Genomic DNA, 26,541 nt, shown 5'->3' on the forward strand with positions numbered 1-26,541 from the left:
CAATAACTTTGCATTACTTAAAATTACTCATGCAGCACTTAAATTTGTTTGCACCTAATCATTTCCTTATATTCTGCTAAATATATTCTTCTCGTCCAACATCAGTTTCTGACCTCACAAATGTGCTTCTGGTAGAATGACAAAAAAAATCCCACAAACACCCCTAAACCTTGTGGAAAACCTTCACAGAAGAGTTGAAGCTTTCACAGCTGTAGCTGGGTAGCCCAACTTCATACTTAGCCCTATGGACTAAGATAGAGATGTCACCCGAGTTCTATCTGTGTGAAAGCAGACAAGCAAATACTTTTGGAAATATGGTTGTGTGCCTGAACACACCCTATTAGGGATGTCTGCTTAATGACATTGTATGGAGCTAAAACGGAGCTGTAGAGCAGTCTGAAGCATTTGGTTTTCATGGATTACTGTACTGACTTTATTATGCTTAATATGAAAATCCACCACTGTAACAGTATATTTATCACAAAAAAGCATGGGTTCCCTTTGCTTTTGTTTTAAATTAATTTAATATGTTCCTTTTGTGTAAATCAACTCTAACCATCAGCTAGTAAGAGTCTGGAAGAAGACGTCAGGCGTTTGGTAGTAAAGATAAGTAAAGCTCCAGTTAATTTTACACTTAGACAATCATGTACATATTACTAAAGGACTTGCATTGTCTAAACAACCAGAAACACATCTGCATTCAGATATTCATAATAGCTCTTTTAGTACATTTAACTTCTGACAACAAAAACTAAAATGTATATTTAAGGAATTTATGACTCTGCATGCCTGTGTGGGAATACTTACTGCCAGCTCTCCACCCACACTGATGCTGAGCAAACCTCACACCTACTCACAGCCAAGCTGTTTCAGCCAGTTCCATCATATATCCTGCCCTTCAACACAAAGTAAAGTTGAAACTGGACTGATTCTGAAAATGTTAGGCGCTGGCAAAAGACGTGTAAGTGAAGTGTCCCTTACAATCAATGAAACAATTGAAAACTAATTAGAAATTTGAGGCTGTTTGAAGAAAGTGTCAGCTTGCCCCATTCATTCATTAGTTTTACATTTCCAGTGTTTCATTTGAACCCATGGGGGATAATACAGTCCCAGCATGCACTGGGGGATAACCTCTGTGACTATCTCAACAAAAGAGAAAATATATCATTGCATGCTAGCAAATTTACAGTCTTACTGTAATCTATCTACATTGGGTATCTTCAAAACATCATATAACAGACCCAAGGAAGGACCACAAAGAGCTCACTATGCTATATAAAGCAATAGATGCTATATTAAGGTTTACTGAAGCCAGCAGCACTTCAAATTCTGTTCAAATTGGGCATGGAGAAACCTAAGCACAGATTTTGGTTTCAGCAGACCATAAATGCCTGTTTTTAATGTAATATTTTCAATGTCCCTGATTCAGCAAGTAAAAATTCTACAGTTTGCTGCTTTGACTTAATTCAGCCCTATGTTTACATATTTAACAAATACGTATGAAACAAATACTTTCTGAGTCAACTTGGGTTTTCCCTCTAAGGCTGACAAACACAATTATCAGACAGCACCCAACTACCTGCAGTTACTTTGTATTACAAAGTCTCAAGCATTGCTCATATCTAAACAACAGATAAAGAACAGGTAAACTCAAGATAAGTCCCAAAAAAACATCCATGAGTGTTTGCTGAAACAGCATACAAAATACCAAATTTGCTGATGCAGCACCTTTAGAGAAGGCTGACGGTAGTACGATGGTGAAAAGGCAGAAGTGCTAATCACCATGGAGGCTGGGATTGCTGTTCAATGTTTGACCTTTGAAAAAAAATGAGAATAATATATGTATCAGACTTCTCTTATTGTCTTGATTAACAAGATGAAGTCCTGCCCCATATAAAACTATATCAAATGAGACACAGTTTTTCTGTAAAAGTTAATTTATTAGCATTGCTGAAAGTTGCCGCCTTCATTTACATCATTCTGATCAACAGCATAAAACAGCTGATCAACACAGTCATTTCTCTGGTGAGGTTGGCTGGCTATTTGGTCACCATTGCAAATTCATTGACTCCAAACAATACTGAATATCGAATCTGTGAGTAATTGTGCTAAGAAAATATTAAGGTATTAAATCATAAACATGTAAAATAAGATTATAATTCCCGTCTTTTCCAATTTTCTAGTGTCTTACAATATTTGTTCTGCTTTTGTTGTTAAATTTCATTTTGTATCTTGGAAAAACTAATTTGTAATCTTTCAATTTATTTAATGCTGACATACGGTGTGCAGGTATTCCCTAATAACACTTGCTTTTGGAGCATCAACATACTATCGCACAATTTCATGTCCTGTTTTAACTAAGAAATAAAAACCTGACGAGTCCTAATGTTCTAATGAGTCACATTATTTTAAATATATTTTGTAGAATTTGAAAATGACAAAACATTCTGGAAAAGCTGGGCTTTCTTATATAACTATGTATAACCATTACAACTGTGAAACACTTTTCTCAGTGTTGTTTATTGTAAACTCCTCTTTTGATCTCTTGTGAATGAATTCTAATCTCTTTATTTTGAGATTATGTTGTTACATTGTAGGTGGTTGTGTTGCATGCAGAGATTTCGGGTTTGTGTTAAGTCATGCTCTGATATTTGTATTGACCTTTGTTACCTAAGTGCATCATATAAGACCAATAGTTCATAAAGAAACTATGTGTTTTCCTTCATTTTTATTCTGTTTTGCAGCTATTTTAGAATTTCATTTCAAAAGCCTGCACTGCACATCTTGAACACTAACTTTTTTTACTTGCCACAGTGCATACTGAAATACAGGCCCCATCAACAAGAGGTACATAAATACATTTCCCACATGGCACTGCTTCAAAAGTCACAAAAGCTTGTTTTTGGATGACGTCCAGCATCATACTTTTGCTGCTTGGAGATGAAACTGCAGTCTCCTCTTCACTAATGATCTCTCTGACATTCATTAATCACTGTTACTGTATCAGGTAGAAAAATATTTCACATGCATTTTCCTTCTTTAGCTTCTTATCCATTTCAGATCTAGCCCTGGGTAGTTTGGTGGTTGTGACAAAATGTAATCTTTAAAAGCGTACTATTGGTTTTAGCAGCGCTTTCAACACTGTTTGCTTGTAGTAACTGGTAGTTAGTAGGTAACAGGTAGTTATCTCAGCATTTACAATATGAAAGAATTTTTACGATGAAGAAACATACATGCAAAGCTGGATTTTATTTCTCATTAAAAAAAATGTCAGAAACTTAGCACACTGAGCCCAATATAGTTTTAAGTCATTGTGAAAAATGTCATTATAAATTCAAATTCAGCCCCTTAACACAGCTAAATGTCACTGTGCAGCTGGGCCATGTCCTGTTTTATTATACTTCCATGAACACAGATAGCATCACTAAGTTATACACTTCTCAAGTTGATCTATCCCATACCCCCTAACAAAATGCACTGCTGACAATATTTTTTTTTTATAATACTTTATCTTAAATGCCTCCTCAGTGAGTAAACTCACAAAGGGCAGTGGGCCTACACAATATGCAGCAGCAACCCGGCTTTATTCATTCATACTCAAATCTAAATGTATGCATTGATCCAATTCCTTAGGAAATAATTATTCAAACTACAGTGTAAGAAACATTAACGTTAGCAACCAATATCTTTAGACTGATCATTAAAAAAACACTCTGCTATGACAAGACAACCAAGAACCAGCCCGCACTGCATGAAATCCTATCTTATGCTGTAAAAGTGCATTTTGTACACATGTTAATGTTTACAAATTATAAACATCACTCCATTACGCCACTGTGATGCCACTAGCATGTTTTAAAACTGCAAAGCTGTTAAAACTGACTTGTCACTCACATAGTAGGCCAGCCATTAAGAATACCTTTAACTACATTCATTTCTCTAGTGGTGGCTACCATTTATAAAATGAGCATTATATTGGATTCAATGATACTTGAAATGATCAATTTGCATCATAGATTTATCAATACAATGCTTATTAAGGTCAAAAACTGGGACCGGAGAGATCTTTTCCCAAAGTCTTCTGTATAACTGGATTTGCAGCCTTTATTATCCTGTTAGCTGCTCTTTACCACCACTTCACTCTAGTTTATCCACTACCTTGCACAAGACCACCAGTAATGGTGGTCAGAAAGCTTGGACAGCTTGAGCTTGGTTCTACCTGAGATCTCTTCTTCTTAAAAGGGAGTTTTTCCCTTTCCACTGTCACCTATTGTTTGCTCTTTACTTTTCACTATACAGCACCTCGAGGCAATTGCTGCTTGGATTTGGTCCCAGATAAATAAACTTTAATTGAATTTTGAGATTTTAAACTAATCTAATTTATTGATTAGATTCTGAATTAAGTTTTAAAAAGCAGTTTTTAGTAATGTTTCTTTTAATACTTGTATTATTATCGTTAATAGTACTGTTATTGTGAGTGCCTTTCTCTTGTTTTGTATATATTCATCTAGTTTCTATATAGCCCCCTTGATTGCATATATTTCTCCTATTAGTCATTTATTCCTGCTGTCTTACTATTTATATCTTATTCCTGCACAGTTGGTGTGGAGCAACCACAATAACAATAAAGGAACTATTTTATTCTATTGTTCTGTAATAATTTTTCTATTATTATTATTATTATTACCGGTATTATTATTATTGTTATTATTATTATTATTATTATTATTATTATTATTATTATTAAAGGTAACCTATTCCACAGAGGACTTTAATTAATTTTAAAATATTCTGTTTTTACAGTGTGATGAGAATGTTTTTCACATAGCAGTAAAGTCCTGAGTCCACCTGTGGTCAGTCTCTTATCGTGGGTCTCCCGGGAATGACTGCAAGTCACTTAAACGTCCTCTGAAGTGACAGAAGCGCGCGCGCGCGTGCGCGTGCGTGCGTGTGTGTGTGTGTGTGTTGGCGGATTCCCATCACAACCAAGATGGCGGCGGAGCGGACAGCCGGCTCGGCACAGTGAGTGACAGGAGAAGCAGCCTCGGTCGGTTGGACAGCTAACAGTTAGACTCTGAGGGGGAGAAAAATACAATAACAACACATCCCGCACCGTTCATCTCACCTTCTGTAATGCAACAGCGTCGGTAGAAGCCAGACACCGTCCGAAGTTGTGTGCGAGGACTAATCTGACGTTCACAAGCGGGGTAAGTGCGAAATGATGAACCGTTACCCTGACTGGCTGCTTGGCGTGTTGAGGGATTTACCGAACGGCTGCAGGCTGCTAACTTAGTGCTCGAACAAGCTGGAAATCCCTTATGCTAGCCCTGTCACCTAACTCGTGTATGTGTTTGTTGACATTTGTTTATATTTTATCTGTCAATAATGACAATTCACTCTCGCAGCTTTTGAACCAATACGACTCCCATGCTTTCCCCGCTTCTCGACATCTAGGTATGTGCCACAGGTTGTTTGCACTCATCGCTAAAATTTGGGAACATTTTAGTCACCGTGAACGACATAACAGCCAGTCAAAGCACGTCAAGCCTCAAACGATCCGCTGAAATGTCTGATTTACCCCACGAGCGAGCTAAAAATAACCCAAAACACTCTCCGTTTGCACCCCGTTGCCTGAGGATATTTTAGGTTGTTCGGCTTTGTATCAGGGGGGGAAAACACCTCTCATTTAGCCTTGCTGTTAAGCAGTGGCGTAGAAAGTGCACGGACAGTCTTTCCTATGTTTTATGTGAAGGATTTTCAACCTGGACCGGAGGGTATGTCAGTGGTTTTCACTAAGCTGTGTGGTGGTGAGAGATTTCATGACTGGTGAAGGGTGATGAGAGTGTGCTAATGCGGGTTTGCAAACGTGCAAGTTTGATGGGACATGTTTGCTGTTAATGTGCAAATCCTTACACGTATTTCTGTCAGAGAAATGCTGTCAGACCCATACCAGGAGTGGTGCTGGTGTAGTCTGTCAGACATCAGACAGGAGCAGCAGTGGCAGCCACTGGGGTTTGACATTCTGGAGGTCTACCCCCCCCAAAAAAAAGCAAAAAAAGAAAAATCCCACTTACATCCTTTCCTAGTGTTTTTCCATAGCATGAGATGGACAAGTCTGATCAAATCACACATGTGACAGAAAGCCTGTCGTTTGAAAACCTCTGCTCCACATACCAGAAAGGTAACCTGAACTGTAAACCCACATATATTCTCTTTGCTCTGATATGGGACATTTCTCATGGGAATATTGTGTTGTTGTGCATCCTGTTGATGGGATGTTTATATGTCGCCTTATTACCTTGCAGTATGTGCTCAAGAGGGCAGAAAGGTACCCTTCTGGTAGGAAATTAAGTCGTAGTTTAAAAGAAGGTGCTGTCGCCTGACACAGAGGAGCCGAACAGCATGCACCAATTGCCTGGATTGTTGGAGTGAGCTGCAGTGTCAGTAAAACATCAAAAAGGAGCAGACAGCTAGACAGTGTCCTGACTTGAGTTAAAGCCCACTGTCTGTAAATAACTGACACACAGTGCTCTCTCTCGTGGCGGTGATGGTTGTAATACCCGAGGCACAGGGTTCATGTTATTCCCATCTTGTGTAATTCAGTGAAAACAAACAAAGTGAGGAAACAATTTGACTTGACAGAGTTGTCAGTGACAGAGTGTAGCTCTAGATGCCTGAACTGGAGAATCTGTTTTTTTGGCAGAGTGCAAGTCTGACAATTTAGCCTGTTGCAGATTGATTTTTTTTTCTTTTACATTTCCAACAATTTCTGTCACAAACTATGTGTATCCCTGAAGATACACTGTTAGCACTCTCACAGAGAAGCCTTTCTGGGGTTCACAAACTGTATGGAAAAATCCTGTTGATCACTCTCCTGGGTTTATTTTGTGATGAAAACACAGTGAAGATTGGAGGCTTTTAAGGATTTGCTACAGTAAAGTTAATGAATAAACAGAAGGTTGTTGCCCAAAGTGAGTTTCTTCAAGTGCCTGGGACAGCACCTTTTCACTAACGTTAATGCTGACGTAGAAGGGTTACTAATGAGCCCCCAAATATTCCTATAATTATATTCAGCTTTGAGATGTTGGATTCAACTGTGGCTTATACAGTTGGATAGAGTGATAGCAAGGGTGGCTGAATAGAGACAGTGAAAAAGATGCTGAAAATAAATGACAGTCACGCTTTTGAAATTGTCCTCTCCATCTCTCTGGTGATTTCTGCAGGACTGTGAATTGATGCATGATAGGTGAGTCTAAGAAGGAACTCTTTGACTTTCAAAGAGAAAAGATGTTAATGAAGCAACCTGACCCATGTGAACACAGTGCACAAGTTCTTGCACGTGGACAATATACAACACATACTTTAAAAAATGTTGTATGCTATAGTTTCCCTAAGAAAATCAACAATGAATAAACACTTACATAAAACTATTTAATTCAGTTCAGTTGTATTTATGTGGCACTAAATCACAACAACGCATTCTTCTAGGTGTTTTACATTGTAAGGTAAGGACCAATAAAGACAATAATGCAGAGAAAACCCAACAATGAAACCACCAACTATAAGCAAGTACTTGGTGACAGTGGGAAGGAAAAACTCCCTTTTAACAGGAAGACACCTCCGGCAGAACCAGTCTGATTGAGGGGCAGTCTTGTGTGGTGACTGGTTGGGGTTGAGGGGAGGGCACAATGTGGAAGAAAGCCAGAGATAAATAATTACTTATGATTAAGTGCAAAGTGATGTATAAATACATGGAGAGGGAAAAATTGTGAGTGAATAAGAAATGCTCAGTTCAGTGCATTATGGGAAGCCCCCAGCAGCCTCGGCCTATTGCAGTATAACTGAGGGAGGATTCAGGGTCCCCTGATCCACCCCTACTCTGTAATCTTTATCAAAAAGGTAAGTCGTAAGCCGAATCTAGAAGGTCTGCCTCCCAAATCTAAAGTGAGGGCTGGTTCCACATTCATGAATGTAAAGATTTATCAGAGTCGCTTCAGTATTCTTCAGTATTGGCTGATGTTTGCCTTACTGACTGCCACTGACCTATCTGCAATTTTGTTACAGTGGAAAAAAAAGTCTTACAAAGAACTTACCTAGTAATTTATCAGTCACAAGTCATCAGCCAATGAGCATACCTTGCATAGTCCACCATTAGAAACGCCAGTCGTTTTAACATGTCACAGAGTATAACCTGAAATGTAAGACTGAGCCCATAAACTCATGGGCTCAGGAAGGTGTTTACAGTCTTATATAAGCCTGCAAGTCATGGGTATCACCCATGGGTGCAGATTTAAGGCATTTCATTGCTTGGTTTTTCAGACCCCAAAGCTACGTCCATCTTTTATACTATTTAAATATACCATTCACATTTATAAATGCCATCTTATTTCATATTATTTCTATCAATATTTCACCAATATTCAGTGGTTGCATATATTTTCCCCCATGTATCAGTGCATGTTTTATAAATGTTTCATTTCCAGCTGGCCAAAATGGCCAGTTGGCAATATATTTGCAGAGATGCAAGAAAGAATATTTTTTAGCTTGTCCTATTTAGGACAATTTTTTTTTTTTTTACAACAGCCAAAAAACATCAAGTCAGTGAGTATAGTCAGACAAAGGATTATTGGCAGCCAATAGGTGGTGGATTAGCTTTTAGATAATCAGTGTGCACAGTCTCTAATGTGTTGGTAAAGAAAATTTGAAGCATGTGGTTGGTTTACCAAGCATGGGCTCTAGGTTAGCTTTTTAGTTCAAAGATTGGTCTACACTCAGACCATAATAAGAATCTAAAAATAATAAGTGTCCGTGTGCAGCTTTCCACTTTAGCTCAAGACAACACAAAGAAAGTAGGCGCCATCTTTTGGCTCTATATTGCAATTGTACTTTTTGGCATTTTATGAAAAAGTTCAATTCTTAGGAAGGCAGACCACTACATTTTTTAACGTAAGAGGATAATGTTTCCAGCTTAATGTACAGAAGCCAAAAGAAGATGCAGCTGGAAAAGAAAATGCTGCTGCTATCAATGTGCACATTGAACAAGTGAGAGTAGGATTACATGTTCCCAGGGAATACCATCCACAAACACTAATTAGCTGTAAGCTCAGACTCGTTGTCTGCAGGGAAAAAAAGGCAGGATGTATCCTCAGTTGGTGGGTGGCATCTGGTGTTACACTAAAATTTGGGAACTGAGCTCATAGCACCCAGGAAAGTCATCTGTCAGAATACAAAAATTCATTTCTCTCAGTTCAGATGCTGGTACTTTTTCCAGCAGTTATCCAGCAGTTGGCTATATGTGTAAATTGAGCTAATCACATTTCACTACAGTGAGAGTGGAGAGCTGGAAAGGTACTCGGGCTCAAGGGGTGGGTTGTGAAGCAACAAATTGCTTGTTAGTGCTTTTGCTTCAATTTCACAAAAATATAAGTGAAGAATTATGAGAATATGAGTGGAAAGGCAAAATAAAAAGAAACACAATGTTAGGCAATTGCCTTTTTTGTTATGAAGGTTTTCTTTTTGTTTTTTTGCAAAAGTGGCAGACCCTTATTTCAGTACATTTTGCCTATTAAGAAACATATCTGGTCTAACATGATGGTTAATGTAGTTTAGTCAGGACAACTTTAATTAAAAAGATTATTTGTATCAGCAGTAATTTATATCGCCAGTATAGTTCTATAGAAAGCTGGAGTAGGGAGATGCTGCAGCAAGACCCAAGCAGTACAGAGCAGGCATTCATGACAGCAGATACAACACTGTTATAAGGTTAAAGGAGCTGAGCTGGGGGTGGGTTGCAAAGAGACTTGCAGATGCACAGTGTCTCTAGGCAGGGCTAAGCAGCTTAATATCGTAGCCTATATGAGATTCGTCAGTTGTATAGAAGTATAGAAGTGATGACTCAGCTGATGTTGGCTGACAACATCAGCTGACATCACACACACACACACACATACACACAGCAATGCTTAAAAACAGCGCTAATTTATATAGACTAACATTAGAGAGGCAAAAGTCAGTCAGTCAGTTAATAATACCGGCTAATTAAAAGATGATAGCAAACTGCATGTTTAGTTTTTGTTTTATATGGGTGGGCCTGCAATCACAAGCGTTGAAGATCTGTATTTTTCTGCTCTGTTCCACTTTGAATAAACTTTCCCTTTAACAGATTGAACTAAAACTATGTTGAGCGTAGGCATGCCACAGTCAGTGCCTGACCAATGAAGGCTGTAATTTTCTGGTTCTCACATTGTTGTGCTGCTGCTGCTGTGTGGCCTGCTGATTTCACAAGGGTACAAGGTTATTCTCCCAGTTTCGTCTCAATATTCAGACCTGTGCCTATCAAAAACAATAAAGATGTTACTGCCAGAACTCCAGAACAAAACTGCCAGACTCAAAAGTGAATAAGCTGAAAATAAAAAAACCCATGAAAACAATAAAATATAAAGGAATGCAAACAAATGCATGTGACTTGAAGACCAAGTCAGACCCTTAAGAATGCTTTTCTGCCAAACAGGGAATTAAAAGATCAGGCTGGGAGACAAGGCAGGTCTGAAAGATCAGGTTTCCTGGAGACATGCTATTTAATTCCCACAAGGCTCTGCATTAGCACTTCCTTGTGATAATACTGTACACAGAGCCAGGAAGGTAACATCACATATAAGACTGCAGTCAGGGGCAAGTGATTCTAGTTTATACTTTGATATCTGTATATTAAATTATGATCTTGAAATTCATTAAAGGTGAGAGAGTTCTTTCTCCACCCCACAGCTATTTTTTCCCCAGTTACACTTCATGCTTAAATTGCAGCCTGCAGTTGTTAGCATGTCACCAAGATGGAGAGCAAAACCTGTCAATGAAAGATAAGGTGTGCAGGAACCTCGGCAAATGGGTTTATCTGATATCTAAGGCACTATTGCCAAAATCAGACTGCAGTGAAGCATCAATAAGTGGGACACTGAGTGCAGAAATAAAGACATGAAGTCACTTCACTATTCACTGGAACCACAATGTGGGGCAAATTTATTGATTAAAGATTGGCAGATAAAGTGGCTTGACTAAAATCTTGATCAGTTCTTTAGCTATTTGCAGATTTGGTGGTTAAAACTGAAAGTTGAAAAAAATATTCTGAACTGGGTTTAGATCTGAATGTTTTTCAGGAAAAGAGAGGATTTTTTTTTAAGTAAGATGTGTGTTACTGGCTTTTGATTAATCAGAATTAATCATTTAAATCTGCCCCTGATCATCAGAATCAGTATACCGATGATCCATGAATGATTGACCTCCCCAGAGCCCAAACCACAACATTATTGAAGCAGTCTGGTGTCAACTTAAGAAAGAACAAAAGTCAGCCAACATTCGAGATGCAGTTTTGAATGTCCTTCAAGAAGCCTTGATAACATTTTCTGAAGACTACTTAAAGAAAAGACAAGAAACCTGCCTAAGAGAGTTCAGGCTGTTTGGAACAATAAAGCTCTTCATACCAATTATTTACTTCCAGGGTTTTCTGGAATTAGGAAAAAATATTTTGAGCTCTATTGTATACAGTCTACATGGAGACATGTTGCGACACTTCCTTGTGGCAATACTATGAAAAAATGCTTTCTCAGACATGTGGCCATCCTTAGTTTGGACTGCTATTTAGTCTGTCTTTTTTTTTTCTTTTTTTTTAACCTTTATTTAACCAGGAAAAGTCCCATTGAGATTAAAAACCTCTTTTTCAAGGGAGTCCTGGCCAAGAGGCGACAACATGTTGAAATTACAAAGTTACATACATATTATAAGTAACAATTACATTTTAAAAACATTTTTCTCTGGCTCTCTCAATCTGGACTTAAAAGCATTTAATGAAATAAGATCTGCTATCTTCCAGTCTTTTTGCATCATGTTCCATGTGAAAGGGGCAGCATAAGTAAAAGCCCTCTTTCCCAGTTCAGTTCTGACAAATGGAACACTGTTTTTGCCTCATAACTTTTCTCCCCCTTGTCTATAATCACATATTGAGGTTAATAGTATCAGCTGCCAGCAGGTAAAGTCTGTTACTGCTGTGTCTCATGCTGCTACATCCCCATCCATCATGGCTTGAGTTTAATCATCCATAACCAACGCATCACTCAGAAGGAGTGAGAGGTTGCCTTAAACTTTAGCTGCATTTTAAAAACATCCTTTGAAATTTAGGTCAAGACTTTGCACAAAGTTTTTCCAGGTACTTGCTATGCTCTCCAATGCTGTTTATGCTGAGGCACCTTACAGTGCCATTAGCATATTCATTCTTGGTATAGGTTAGTCACAGCAGGGCCTAGATTGCTAACCTTGCCACAATAAAGTCCACAATCTGCGCCACGGTCTGTCGCTGTGCATTATGACTGGCTACTTTATGGACACATGTAAAGTATTTGTGAATAAAATGTTGCTTCAACACCCTTCTCCTGCTTTGTCGAGTGCCTAATATGGAAGATTTAAGTTGCTATCTAGACGTTATTCTGGAGGCCTCTCTTTATTGAACAAAGCAGCACATTTTTACATTCTTTAACCTTGATGCTTGTTTGACGGTATACTTGTTGTGTGCTTCAGAAGCTGATATGGTTTTTATTAGGGCTGAACGATTATGGAAAATAATCTAATTGCGATTTTTTGCCCCAATATTGCGATTGCGATGCGATATGCGATTATTTTTTAAGGTCTTTGTCTTCTGTATTATTAAACAAAGACAAGCAATACATCATATAGTATGGCCAATACTATATTACATTAATTTTAAACAGTTCTTTCCTGGAAGACAGACCTCTGTTATGATGACATGAGGTGATGCATGAATTGATGACTGACATTTTTATTTAACTTCTTCAATCACAACAGTATATTTGAACATACACAATAGTTTATTTTTAGCTTACAAACATCTGAGCATAAAGTGCTGACAAGGAACCCTGGTGTAAACATTAAAATGAAAGTCAGTACAATGTGCAGATTGCAGAAATATATATAAAAAAAATCAGTGGCTTTACCACACTCAGTTTTTCGACATCTGTGAACTACTAGACAGTCATTCAATTGAAAAATAATATTAAATAAATAAAACTAATAAATAAAAAATACACACATCTTACTGATCTCTGCAGTCAGTAACATTACACATAAAGTGCAAACATAATAGCAATTGTATAAACACACACACAAACACGCCTTTAAAATTTAAAGGCGTGAAATTGGACGGTCTAGCCTTCTGAATCAGAAGGCTAGTTCTGATTAGCGTCACCGCTGTCTCGGTGGAGTTTAATAAACTCGGCCGTCTGCTTCTTGCTATCTAAAATATAACCAGACACTGGTGTAAATTCTCGACTGTCTCATACTTCTGTTTAATAAGTTTTCTGTTTGACGTTTAGTCAGCTGTGTGAAAACCAAGGAGGAACCCACCCGGGGGATTAATAAAGTTTTATTTTATCTAATCTAATAACTTTAATCTCAGCCAAACCGATTTACTCACGAACAAACAAAACACTGAAAAAAGCCCAACAATAACATTTTTAGGTTGTCTAAGTGACTTATATATTACGTTTAACCCGAGCAGCGAAACTCCGCGGTGATCTGAAAATGATGTGCCGGGAGTTGTGCCGTTCTCGGCCGCATCAGTAACCCTCGAGCTCCCGGCTAGCTGTCGAGCTGGTGGGTAGCAGACGCCTCTGAAAACGTTGAAGCACTTTTGCAAATATGGGATATCTTGATAAACCGAGCAGATATTTGATGTTTACACAGCTACTTTCTCGCCTGAAAATATGTTAAAAGTTTATTTTGTGACCCAGAAAGATTAGTATGAGTAATTTTAAAACTTAGTAGCGGCCGCCATTGCTGGAAACTGGAGTTTGGCTGGGCCGCGCTATGAATTCTGGGATATGGTAGTAATTTGGACAGCCTTCGGCGCGTCGCTGTGACGTAATCGGTCTACAAATGCGGCCTCAGGAGGATGCAGCCCATGAATTTGGACATGTCCAGAGTATAATCGCAGCCTTTGCGGTTAGAAAATTGCACTTGATCATGTCGCGATATTATCGCAAATGCGATATATCGTTCAGCCCTAGTTTTTATTCTGTTGTCTTTTTAATAGCAGGCACAGGAAGTCCCATCTCTGTTCTTCCTGTGCTGATAATGTTGGAGGATATAAGCATTAAAGTGAAAGTAAATGAAGATTTACGGTGGAAGTTTCTGTGGATTCAGATGCCTAATGAAGCTATAACTGTACAGTAGTATAATATCAACTGACCTTTGAGATGCTCTTGATAATGATCTTGCAAAGAAAATAGAACTTTCATAGCACAGCCTCAGTACAAACATAAACCAAGTCAATTACAGCAAAAAAAATCTGCAAATGATTCTACAATAATTCATTCATCTAATATCCTACAGGCAAAACAAAATTTATTGTGTCAAATTAAGATTCCTTTATTCAAACAGCTTCTGAGGCTTCCAGCTTAAAACTTTTGATTTCAAAATTGGCATTGTAAGTCACACATCGTATTTAACCATATAACTAAACGTACTTATACAATAACCTACTCTAACAATAATTACAGTAATGCAGTATTCATGACAACCTGTGGGGCTGGTTGGAATCACACCACACCGTTTATAGCTGTAAGGTGATCTTTGTGGATCATGGATCATCAGTCTATCTGCAGGATTTGAAAAGTGTTAAAAAGAATTACGTCTCGTCTTGAGTAAGTATTAGTTGCATACACACTGGAAGAGATTAGCAGCAACACAGAGAGCAGATACTGGGGAATATCACTGAAATTCAGCAACTTGTAGCAGTGACATACGAGATAACCCATGTATTAGCTATGCAAAAGTCACAAGCATAGAGTTAAACTGCACTCAGCTTTAAGCGTAGTGGCTGAGCAAATAGGAGCCAAGGATACTGCTGATTCGCAAATGATGTTAACAAAATAAAACAAAACAAATAACAAGTTTACCTGTGCAAACGTTTATTGGAATGCGCACGATGTGAGCCAGCTATCAGCTCTGATGTAGAACAAGCCAGGTCATATGTGAATGGGGCTTTTGAACTGTGCCTCAGGGGGCAGTTGAATCCTTTTTGGTTTCACTCAGTCACCAGTTGATGTTTAACAGTTATTGTTAGCATGCCATGAAACTCAGTGACTGTGACCAAGTGTCAGTTTTAGTGTTCCAGGTTCAGGTGACCATAAAAAACTGTTATCATTGTAATTGCTTCATATACCACTGGATAATGCAAGAAAAGAATAACCCCAGGCTGTGATGCATCCTCTGACTTTTCCATCATGAGTTCATCCTTTGGCTGGTTGGACTGTGAAGTGTTATTAAATGTATTCAGTAATGTATTAAAAAGATATAAAATGGTGTTTGAAAATTCAGCGTATATATAACTCCTGTAGAAATCTTTATTTTGCTGCAATACAGTATCTGCTCTTTATGTTAACTGTCAGAGCCCAATCCTCCATCTTAGTGAATCGTAATGTTTTAACCTCCATTTGTGTCCAGTGTAATGTGTTCCTGGCTCAAAATAAGAGTTTAGAATCCTCCATTTGTCTCACTCTTTTTAGCACGTACTCGCTAAAATAGGTCTGAATAGCCCTCCTGGCTTTTGTAATTTTGTCCACCTTTTTTTCTATGTGTATGTCAACTTGGAATTAAAACAAGGTGAATGTCTACATGTTTAACTAAATGATGCCTCTTTGTATATTGCCGATTTTATTAATCTCTGAGGGAAAATTTGTTTGAGCTTGTGAAAACAAAAACCTATTTGCTGCTTAAACATGCAAACACACAAAAATACACCAATCTGACAAATTGTCACCTGCCTAATTAACAATACACTGTGTTGAAGAAGGGTTAATGGATAGCAGCTATCTCTTATGCATAATGTCTCCTCTCTGTACACACACATACACCCATTCACTTAGTCTAATTGCAGTTTAAGTGCATGTTCAGTGCTAGCTGTTTGGTAATTACAGTGACAGTGATTCCAGGAAGAACGTGCTTATCTGCCAGTGTGGAAGGTAGTAAATACATTCTGGACAAACTTAAAATGATAAAGTTATTCATTTATCGGTGAGTATATGGTTTGATATTAGTTTTGGTGATTTGTATTCTTTTGATTGTTCTTGGAGTTGGAGCACTTGTAAAATGAAGAAATGTCAGCATCATACTCAGGGGTTTCAGGTGTTTACAGAAACATGAAACCACTCATGTTGAGTTTCTCCGAGGCTGGTCGACAAGGTTAGGCAATAAGTAAGGTGTAGAGATTACAGTGGACGTGGAAAATGCTATTTCTCACAGAGGTTATCTTTCCTCCGCTATGTTACACGACCTGGATGCAGAATAGCCAAACGCCCACCCCTCTGGACTTAACTAGAAGCAGATGCTTGACTTCCTACTGGCTTGTGTTTATGTTCTCAAGCGCATTCCTTTTCACCTCCTCCACGTGTCTGCCCTGCTGTGGCTGTCTATGCTAGATGTCTATACAGCTGGAGCTGGTGTGCAGAGGCTGGCCCAATGGAGCCTCAATTGACAGAGGCCCTTTTCGCCAGTTTCATTGCTAAGTCTGGACAGCTGGAAATCGTTCCCCTGTCACGTTGCCTTAAACTAAATCCTTGTGCAAGGCCTGTTGGGCCTGGACAGCTTATCGAACTCCTCCCAGAACTCCTATTGTGATTACGAGTCAGCGAGTTTGGGCTGGGAAGCTTTGTCTATGTCTCTGGCTCCACGCCGGTCATGTGGCCAAGTTTGAATGTTCTCAGCCTGTGGTGCTTTTCTCTGATTCTTGATTACTGTCAAGAATCGGATAGAACCACAAAACCCAGATAATCTTCCTTAAGCTGACTCACAGCACAAAGTACCTTTAAAGCAAGTTAACCATGGCAGTACTCACAAAGACAAATAGCTTGCAAAGTCTTGGGAGAAATCGAGACATTTGTGATAAATGAACCAATGTCATGTATAATTCAGAAATAACATAAATACATTTTCTAGTGCAGTGAGGGGCTCCAGTGACCTTTAAAGAGATTTGTGGCCTAAACAATCTCTGCTTTTTATGATAGGAGGAATTGCTTGGACTTCTCTCTCACTGGGCGTTTACCTCAAGCTTTCCTTCCATGTCAGTCTTTTTTTTTTTTTTTTTTTTTTTTTTTCCTTAAATGACATCAGAAACAGCAGTATGCGACATTACGTGATGGCAGAGCTTCAGTTCATCCTTTGTCATTTTTTTTTTTTTTTTTTTTTTTAATAAATAGGACAGGGGGAATGAATGAGAGAGAGAGGGGGAGAGAAAGAAAGAAAACCCAAGGGGAGAAGAGACGGTGAGAAGGGGGGGGAAGAGAGACAAAAAAAAAAAACTCCTGGGTCACCTGTATGGAGAAAAAACAAACAAACAAACAAACAAACAAACAGAGGAGACAGCAAACAACAAAGAGCAACATAATAATAGAGAAAACAAAGTACCATCACAATAAACTAGCTAGTCATAGATATCAGTATTTACTAAGTAATAAACGATATTGTGCAGCACGCAAGATAGACAGCGCACAGTGTGCTTTGAGGCAGCAGCCAAGAAAGCTGTAGTCCGCGTCTGTGAATACCCATGTGTGCATACCTGTGTGGATCAGCATGCTTGCATTCCAAAGGTTTCTCCATGTAATGATCTGCTAGGGAGTGTGGGGGGGCCACAGCCCCGTCCTCCAGGGTGTGAAGCGGGTATGGAGGAGATCAAAACTCCAGACATCCAGAGGCCCCCAGAACACAAGAGACCATGGAAGACCAACAGAGGGGCAGCCGCGCCACTGTTCCAGTAAGAGCTGAGGAGAGTCCCAGATGAGGGCTCACTCAGCAGCCGCGGAGCAGAAGCCAGGGGGGGTTGCAGTGACGCGCCCGTGAGCTCCGCCGGCCCCCAGCTGCGCCTGAGTGACTGAGCCCTAGGCCGAGAGGCCGGGGGCACCCCACCTCCAAAGGGGCCCGAGCGAGCCCCCGGCCCCAGGCCCCGACAAGCGGCCGCCAAGGAGTGAGCCGGTGTGAGCCTTCCATGTCAGTCTTGCCAGGGGCGAAGTAGGGCGGCCAGCGAATTAAGATATTTGGATTAGGCCACTTAAATAGTGATGCAGTTTTTCATTCATACGCGCCAGCCGCCATGTGAGTCACAGCTCTGCATCTTTTGGATGCATCTCCCGTGGGGAAGTCCAGTGATCCTCAAAGCGGCTCGCATGCGCAAAAGAAGACGTCAAACACAATGCGCTCTGTTTAGACCCAGACCAAACAGTATTGTTTGACTGATGGCCCTTAGTATAAAGACTTGTTTCGGACTTTACGTTTCCCAATTTTGCTTTAAGTTATAAAGTTATTTTGTTATTTACAAATGGCCTAATAATTATCCTTATTGCTGTTTTAGAGAGGAGCGGTGCTTCAAATTATAGTTGGAAATGTCTGTCAGAATCTGCAGATTATACAGTACAAATAAAATGTTCACGTTTCTCCACCGTTGTCTTCCCAACAGTTTCACTAACATCTACACGGGATGGCCAGGAAGCATTTGCGATGTCTTTTTGGGTGCTTCTCCGGCGCTGATAATTGGCGTCTGTCTTGTGTCAGTGACGTAAAAGATGGATTTAATGCAACATGACCATTCAAACAGCAGTCGCTTTCTAAAACATCAGATGTGTATCGGATTCAGTACCACATAAAAAGTGACCCAGATCGGATTTGAAAATATCGGATTTGTGCCGTTCACACTGTTATACCATGATCGGATATGGGTCGCGTAGGGTCAAAAAAGTCGGATTTGATGAACTTTCGCCTGCAGTGTGAACGTAGCCTAAGTTTCTGGGCTTCACATCTTGGCAGCACCGCGTTTCATACTCCATAGATTCTCACAGCCACATTTCACTGATGGCTTCATGAAAACAGGAACTTATAAATAAACAAATGCTTCTTTCTTCTATTACCTGTGTTTCCACTGCTACTCAGTCAGCAGTGTCGACTTCTTCTATTCTTAAAATATAGGGCAGGCAAGGAAAACAACAGGCTCATTTCAGTGGGCGTCCGCAATAGTCCTACATATGCACTGTATATAAATGTAATCCTTATATAACGTTTGCCTTGATGTGCCATGATACTACTGCTTTGGCTTATATTTTTAGCAGACTGACAGCATGGCAAGGATGAGTGTCATTCTTTGGCCCGTCATGTGTCATTCAAACAGGGAGGTGACACTGCAGAGCTCTCTGCTTTGCACTCATGTAACTGAAATAAATTAGGTCAGCATCTTTTTTCTGTTACACTTTTGTAATAAGTGTGGAGTTAACTGTACTTAGTGAGTGATCCATGAAACAATACCCAAGTCTGGTTTATGTCAGTTGAGTCTCATGCAAAATCCTCCTGGGTCAATAAAACAGCGGTGAGAGGCAAGAAACAGGATAGTGGTTGGACTGGTTGACACCCTGTGCTATTCCACCCTCTTTTATACACGGTGCACTGGTTTGTACTGTTGCTCCACAGTAAAGAAAATCGTGTATATTGAGCATTTTAGCTTCTGCCTTTTATTTTGCCTGTGAAATGCGACATATATTTGCAGTTACATAGCATTTTTCTAATCTTACTGACTGTTCTAGATGCTTTAGACTGCATAGGTTTAACCATACACAATCCTCAGGAAGTAGTTCACCATTCTCACTGCACTTGTTGTGTTTGGATCACCACCTGGAAGTCCCATCCTTATCATTTTGTGGAAAAATGGCAGCCCTTAAACTTGTATGTCAAAGTTGTCGGGACCCAGATTTGGTAAATAGTGTAGGTGCTGTGTGGTGATGGTGTTACTGTGAGAGGGCACACAGTGGCATGTGCCACAGTTTGTGGCTGTACGCTTATGCACATAACTTCATATTTGCCGCATTTCTTCTTCATCCTGTCTGGCACCCCGTTAACCTTTCCACACATAGACACATGTGCACTTTTAAAGGCAGAGAGAGTTGTAAGGTATGAAAGTACAAAAGAAATGTGTGTTTGTGTCCCACTGCAGATTTCATTTCCAAGCAGCAAACTGCAGGGTTGAAAAAATAAAGTCGGTGCTTAGCTCTATGTGAGGCTGTGCAGTAACAATTTAAACCATTTACTCAAAGGTTCACTGTTGCAGTGGTTTCGTTCTACTGTCATCAACTCCCAAGTAAATGTTTCTGAAAGAGAAGTGAGCACATGCTCTACATCCTGTCCTCTGAGTGTTTCACCAATGTGTTGTAATGTGAGTGTCCCAGGAACATTTATGAGCCCGCTCTGTGTGTTGGGCAGGAAGTTGAAATACAGACTGTGGTCTTGGACTCAGGATGCAGTGCAGATGTGTGGCCCTCGGAGCGGCTTTGGTCACTCTTTGTTTAACCTGTTCTGTTCCCGTTGATCGCCACCGCCTCAAGGTAAATATAACAGAACAGTCTCGACGCTGTCTAAGTAATGGAAGGACCACCTTCTGCTTTTGGCCAGACATCTCTTGGCACAGAACATCAGCGCTGCACGCTGTGGCAGCCTTCTCATTTGTTTCCCACAGTGAGAAAACAAGGAGGTATGATGCATTTTGTAATTCGAGTGTAAGAAGAACACAGTGAACACAGCATTTTCTCGCCATCTGTCAATAGCTGGAAGGGACGACCAAAAAAAAAAATCTCACATCGGCCTTTGTTTGCATATAAACTTTGCTCATTGCCCCTACAAAGATCATTACATGATGCCAATAAACATCCAGCTTTCTCTACCAAATGTTGTGCCCATAACAGCTAAACCTAAGTTAGAACTACTCATTAGGTTAAAAAGTCCTGCTCCATCTGCTTCCACTCTCCAAACTTTACTCCAAATCATTTAATATTAAAAGAAAAAAAAAGATTTCGTTGTTTTTTTATGTCTGTGGTTCTTTTCTGTCAGTACAGTGTCATGCGTCACAAAGAAATGTTTTGCGCAGATGTAAGAGGAGTCAGTGAGGCCAGAATAGGGAAAGATTTTATCACTTTAATCTCTTCTCAACTTACACTGTTCTTGCATGATGAGGTGAATAAGAAAAGTCCCTCGCACTGCTTTATGTAGTTTTAGTGGTAGCTGGAGTCTTGCTCACGTAGCATCACATAGACTAGAGCTGGCAGCTTTTTCACCTTTTCCCCTGAGCCAATGCATTTATACAAGCTGACACACCCTGCTAATTAAACCTCCCTTCCAACACCCTCTTACTGCATATGGTTGGAATCACAGGCCTTGTCCAGTTGAATTATTATTATTAAATTGAGCAAAACTCTTGGATTACACAATCTGGTTGCAATGAGATGCAACCGGGTGAGAAATAGTCCCTGATTGTGTTGCCAGCTAAGGGAATCTTTTTTCTTTTACAGAAATGTTGGCCAACTGTGCAAAAATAGGTCTTATATGAAAACCTTACAAAAAACTGTATCTGCTCACAGTTCTCTCACCTCCTGATTACAGCTGTCTTGAACCAAGTTTGTTTTTGTGGCTTTTCACAACTTACCAGGGAACTGCTGGTAAAGGCATTGTTTCACATTGACCTGCAGAGATGGGCTTGTGCTAGCGAGGCAGGCTGAGACTACATAGCCACAGTCCAAGGCTACCGAAAAAATCTGTCTAATGTAATTGTTATAATTCTCACTAGTATATTAACAACAGCAGTTCCCTGGGTGTGAGTTAAAACACTGTGTTTCTAAGCACCAGGATTATTTTTCTTTTGACAATAGCTGCAACCATTAAGTTAGATAATGGATCTTACTAGGCAGCTGTTCCTGTTAGCATTTTTACATATATAAAAGCACCTTTTAACTATAAAGCAGTTAAAAGTTAAAAAGGGAATAAAGAAGCTGGCAAATTTGACATCTTAATACAGTTGGATTTTAAAAAAATTCCGGCGTTATTTGCTAGTTGCAGTGAAAAGTGACAGGAAAGCGGAGGGAGAGAGAAAGAAGGGAAAGGGCCGTGGGTCAGATTCAAACCTGGACCCACCTTAGCTTCTAAAACAATGTAGCAGTGCATGTTAAATGATCCATTTTAAGCAAAGATTCAGCATCTGCTCCCTTTAGATGTGCCACAGTCTCACCTCACACTATTAAGTGTTTTGGTCTTTGGCCAAATGCAAATACACTTCACTCTGTGTCACTGATTCCACTAGGTTTCTTCTTCTTCTTTTTTTCTGTTTATGTGTTGTTGTTTTTTTCTTGAAAATGGGCACAACAGTCTTGAAATAGCAGAAAATCAGTAACCACTGTACAGGGAGTGCAGAATTATTAGGCAAGTTGTATTTTTGAGGAATAATTTTATTATTGAACAACAACCATGTTCTCAATGAACCCAAAAAACTCATTAATATCAAAGCTGAATGTTTTTGGAAGTAGTTTTTAGTTTGTTTTTAGTTTTAGCTATTTTAGGGGGATATCTGTGTGTGCAGGTGACTATTACTGTGCATAATTATTAGGCAACTTAACAAAAATCAAATATATACCCATTTCAATTATTTATTTTTACCAGTGACACCAATATAACATCTCCACATTCACAAATATACATTTCTGACATTCAAAAACAAAACAAAAACAAATCAGCGACCAATATAGCCACCTTTCTTTGCAAGGACACTCAAAAGCCTGCCATCCATGGATTCTGTCCGTGTTTTGATCTGTTCACCATCAACATTGCGTGCAGCAGCAACCACAGCCTCCCAGACACTGTTCAGAGAGGTGTACTGTTTTCCCTCCTTGTAAATCTCACATTTGATGATGGACCACAGGCTCTCAATGGGGTTCAGATCAGGTGAACAAGGAGGCCATGTCATTAGTTTTTCTTCTTTTATACCCTTTCTTGCCAGCCACGCTGTGGAGTACTTGGACGCGTGTGATGGAGCATTGTCCTGCATGAAAATCATGTTTTTCTTGAAGGATGCAGACTTCTTCCTGTACCACTGCTTGAAGAAGGTGTCTTCCAGAAACTGGCAGTAGGACTGGGAGTTGAGCTTGACTCCATCCTCAACCCGAAAAGGCCCCACAAGTTCATCTTTGATGATACCAGCCCAAACCAGTACTCCACCTCCACCTTGCTGGCGTCTGAGTCGGACTGGAGCTCTCTGCCCTTTACCAATCCAGCCACGGGCCCATCCATCTGGCCCATCAAGACTCACTCTCATTTCATCAGTCCATAAAACCTTAGAAAAACCAGTCTTGAGCTATTTCTTGGCCCAGTCTTGACGTTTCAGCTTGTGTGTCTTGTTCAGTGGTGGTCGTCTTTCAGCCTTTCTTACCTTGGCCATGTCTCTGAGTATTGCACACCTTGTGCTTTTGGGCACTCCAGTGATGTTGCAGCTCTGAAATATGGCCAAACTGGTGGCAAGTGGCATCTTGGCAGCTGCACGCTTGACTTTTCTCAGTTCATGGGCAGTTATTTTGCGCCTTTGTTTCTCCACACGCTTCTTGCGACCCTGTTGACTATTTTGAATGAAACACTTGATTGTTCGATGATCACGCTTCAGAAGCTTTGCAATTTTGAGACTGCTGCATCCCTCTGCAAGATATCTCACTATTTTTGACTTTTCTGAGCCTGTCAAGTCCTTCTTTTGACCCATTTTGCCAAAGGAATGGAAGTTGCCTAATAATTATGCTCACCTGATATAGGGTGTTGATGTCATTAGACCACACCCCTTCTCATTACAGAGATGCACATCACCTAATTGGTAGTAGGCTTTCGAGCCTATACAGCTTGGAGTAAGACAACATGCATGAAGAGGATGATGTGGACAAAATACTCATTTGCCTAATAATTCTGCACTCCCTGTAGTGCTGGATCAAAGTAACATAGAACTAGGGCTGCCACGATTAGTCGACTAGTCACCATTACTTCCACTATCAAAATCGTCGAATAAGGAATAAGTAGTAGGATTTAAGAGTGTAATAACGGACTGAAACAGAAGATGGCAGCACTGCATGTACAAGGATGCCAGCTGCCGTTAAACCCCGAAGAAGAAGAAGCTGTGTCACTACCCGATCCGTACCGGAAACCCGATCGGTACCACGCATGTGCGAAAGGTGTCTACTTCCGGCCCAAGCAATTTATGATAGTTACGGGTTAGAGTATCTGTCAAGATGTTAAGGATATTAAGTATCGCTTAAATTGTTTGCAGTAATGAAACATTTCAATATAATGTAAACAAAAACGAAAAATAAAACGATAGTTACGCATCAGGACTCCCCGATCCTTACTGCGCACGTGGAAAGTTGGACCGTACAAATCGGGTCTACCCGGTCCGTACCGCTTATGTGCAGATTTATTCTTCTTCTTCTGTTTCGTTTAATGGCAGTTTACTCCCCAGTGTACGAGGATAACGCCACCTGCTGACTGAGCGAATGAGCCCTATTGTAAAATGAACTAGCGTCATTACAAATGCATGTTAAATTTGATTTAGTGATAGTCGAGTGTGTTTATGCTTGTCTGTGTGGAGAGGATCATTGGAATAGTGATGATGATGTCCGCTATCACTGTCAATTGTCAGGAAACACTTAATCTGGCTGATGAATCTTAACGTGACATATTACTAAGTCAGTATTATTAACTCTGTAATTAGGTGCCATTCTTCTTATTTTACGGCGCTGTTGTTCAATCTGTTGAGGAGAAAAGCATGAATTTGTTTGTATACAGATTATCCATTAAGTGTCCCGGGCAGTTGAAAAGGAGGCAGAGCTGTTGAGAAATGCTATGAGCTAACTGGGCGCTAACCGTGTCACTCAAATACATTAACTGTCGCAATGTTGGCAACGAGAGGAAGTGACGTAAGATTTGCGCATGCGTGGTACCGATCAGGTTTCCGGTACGGATCGGGGAGTGAGACGGTATCATATCTGTGTCCAAATTCAGGAACCACATCCTCCTGTGCCCGCATTTGTAGGCCGATTACGTTACAGCGACACGACAAAGACTGTCCAAATTCGACAAATGCGGCCCACAAATGCGCCCTTCATTTCCCCAGATTTGAATGGGTCGGGTGTATACTTCGTGGCCCAACCTATCCCAGAATTCATAGCACGGCCCTGCTCAGTTTTCAACAATGGTGGCTGCTAGTTAGTTTTAATATTACTCTTATTATTCTTTCTGGGTAACAAAATAAACGTTTAACATATTTTCAGGCGAGAATGTAGCTGTGTAAACTTCAAATATCTGCTCAGTTTATCAAGACACCACATATTTTCAAAACGTCTGTTACACGCCAGCTCGACAGCTAGCCGGGGTTCAAGGCTCACTAGAGCCGGTGAGAACACTGGACTCCCGGCAAATGGTTTTCAAACCCACCGCCGTCTTTCGCTACTCAGGTTAAACATGATATATAAGTCACTTAGATAACTTAGAAATGTTATTATTTGGCTTTTTTCAGTATTTTATTTGTTCCTGAGTAAAGCGGTTTGGCTGAGATTAAAGTGATAGTTTTTACACAGCTGAATAAACGTCATCTAAAATTTTCTCAGAAGTCAGTGTGCCATATGACTGCATTTGCAATAAATTTAATAACACTCTATATTAACAGTTATGCACTACATAGAACAGCTTTATAGAATTGTATTTTTTTGCAGATGTTGGCAGCTATCAGCGAATAATTTTCAGCTATTTTGAAACAAAAAAATACACTTTTTTATCCATAACAAGAACTCCATAACAGCAAATGAACTGTACAACAAAAAATACAAATGCTATTTATGGTCTCCTCACAACAATGATAAGAAAAATGAACTGGGCCAATATGGCATGTTTGTTAATACAGCGATACACATGTTAATGTGATCTCTGGTCTCCCACTCAGAGACACAGGTCTCTGAGTGTCCAGCATTCATGCTGTATAGAAACTCCATCATGCTAGCTAGTACGCAGTAGGGCTGCTCGATTATGGCAAAAATGATAATCACGATTATTTTCACTGAAATTGAGATCTCGATTATTTGACGATATTTATTAACAATAACAATGTATTGAATAATGACTTTAAAGATTGTCAAAAAATAATATAAAATAGTGTGCAAATACTGATAACAGTGCAAATGTTTGCAAAGTTCACTAAACATAGATGTTTACATTTTTCATTTATTTTTTATATTGCAGTGTTGCTCTGTGGTGCAGCTACGACACTGTAGTAAAGTTTACACACTATGTCTACTTGATCCACGTCTGACTCCGCGAACCCATAATGTTTCCACACCACTGAAGTTTTTTTTACCTCTCTTTTCAACCAACGGCAGTCACTCTCCTCTCCAAATGACTTCTGCTAAGCTTTCCGAGCTTCCGTCGGGTCCTCTTAATCAGCGGTCCCCAACCCCCAGGCCTCGGACCGGTACCGGTCCGTGAGTCGTTTGGTACCAGGCCACGAGAGTTGAGGCTCAGGTGTGAAATGTATGGTTTTCAGGGTTTTTATCGGTTTTCAGCGTTATTTTGTTATCGTTTTTATCGTTTACTCGGTTTTCCTTGGTCTTTTCACGTGTGTTATGAATAAATTTTCTTTTTTTCGGTACCGGT

General features: G+C 39.8%; 1 protein-coding gene across 4 annotated transcripts in view; it reads left to right on the forward strand.

Annotated features, from left to right (window-relative positions):
* The first annotated feature begins 4,979 nt into the window (after positions 1-4,979).
* Positions 4,980-26,541, forward strand: part of LOC309693536 (C-myc promoter-binding protein-like) — an 89,199-nt gene continuing 67,637 nt past the window's right edge. For all 4 annotated transcript variants that reach the window (XM_082512854.1, XM_082512856.1, XM_082512855.1 and 1 more), the window contains exon 1: positions 4,980-5,207. The gene's annotated coding sequence lies outside the window, so the exon portion shown is untranslated. The remainder of the gene's footprint in view (positions 5,208-26,541) is intronic.

This window comes from Aulonocara stuartgranti, assembly GCF_965226115.1.
Source record: "Aulonocara stuartgranti genome assembly, chromosome: 1".
NCBI lineage: Eukaryota > Metazoa > Chordata > Actinopteri > Cichliformes > Cichlidae > Aulonocara > Aulonocara stuartgranti.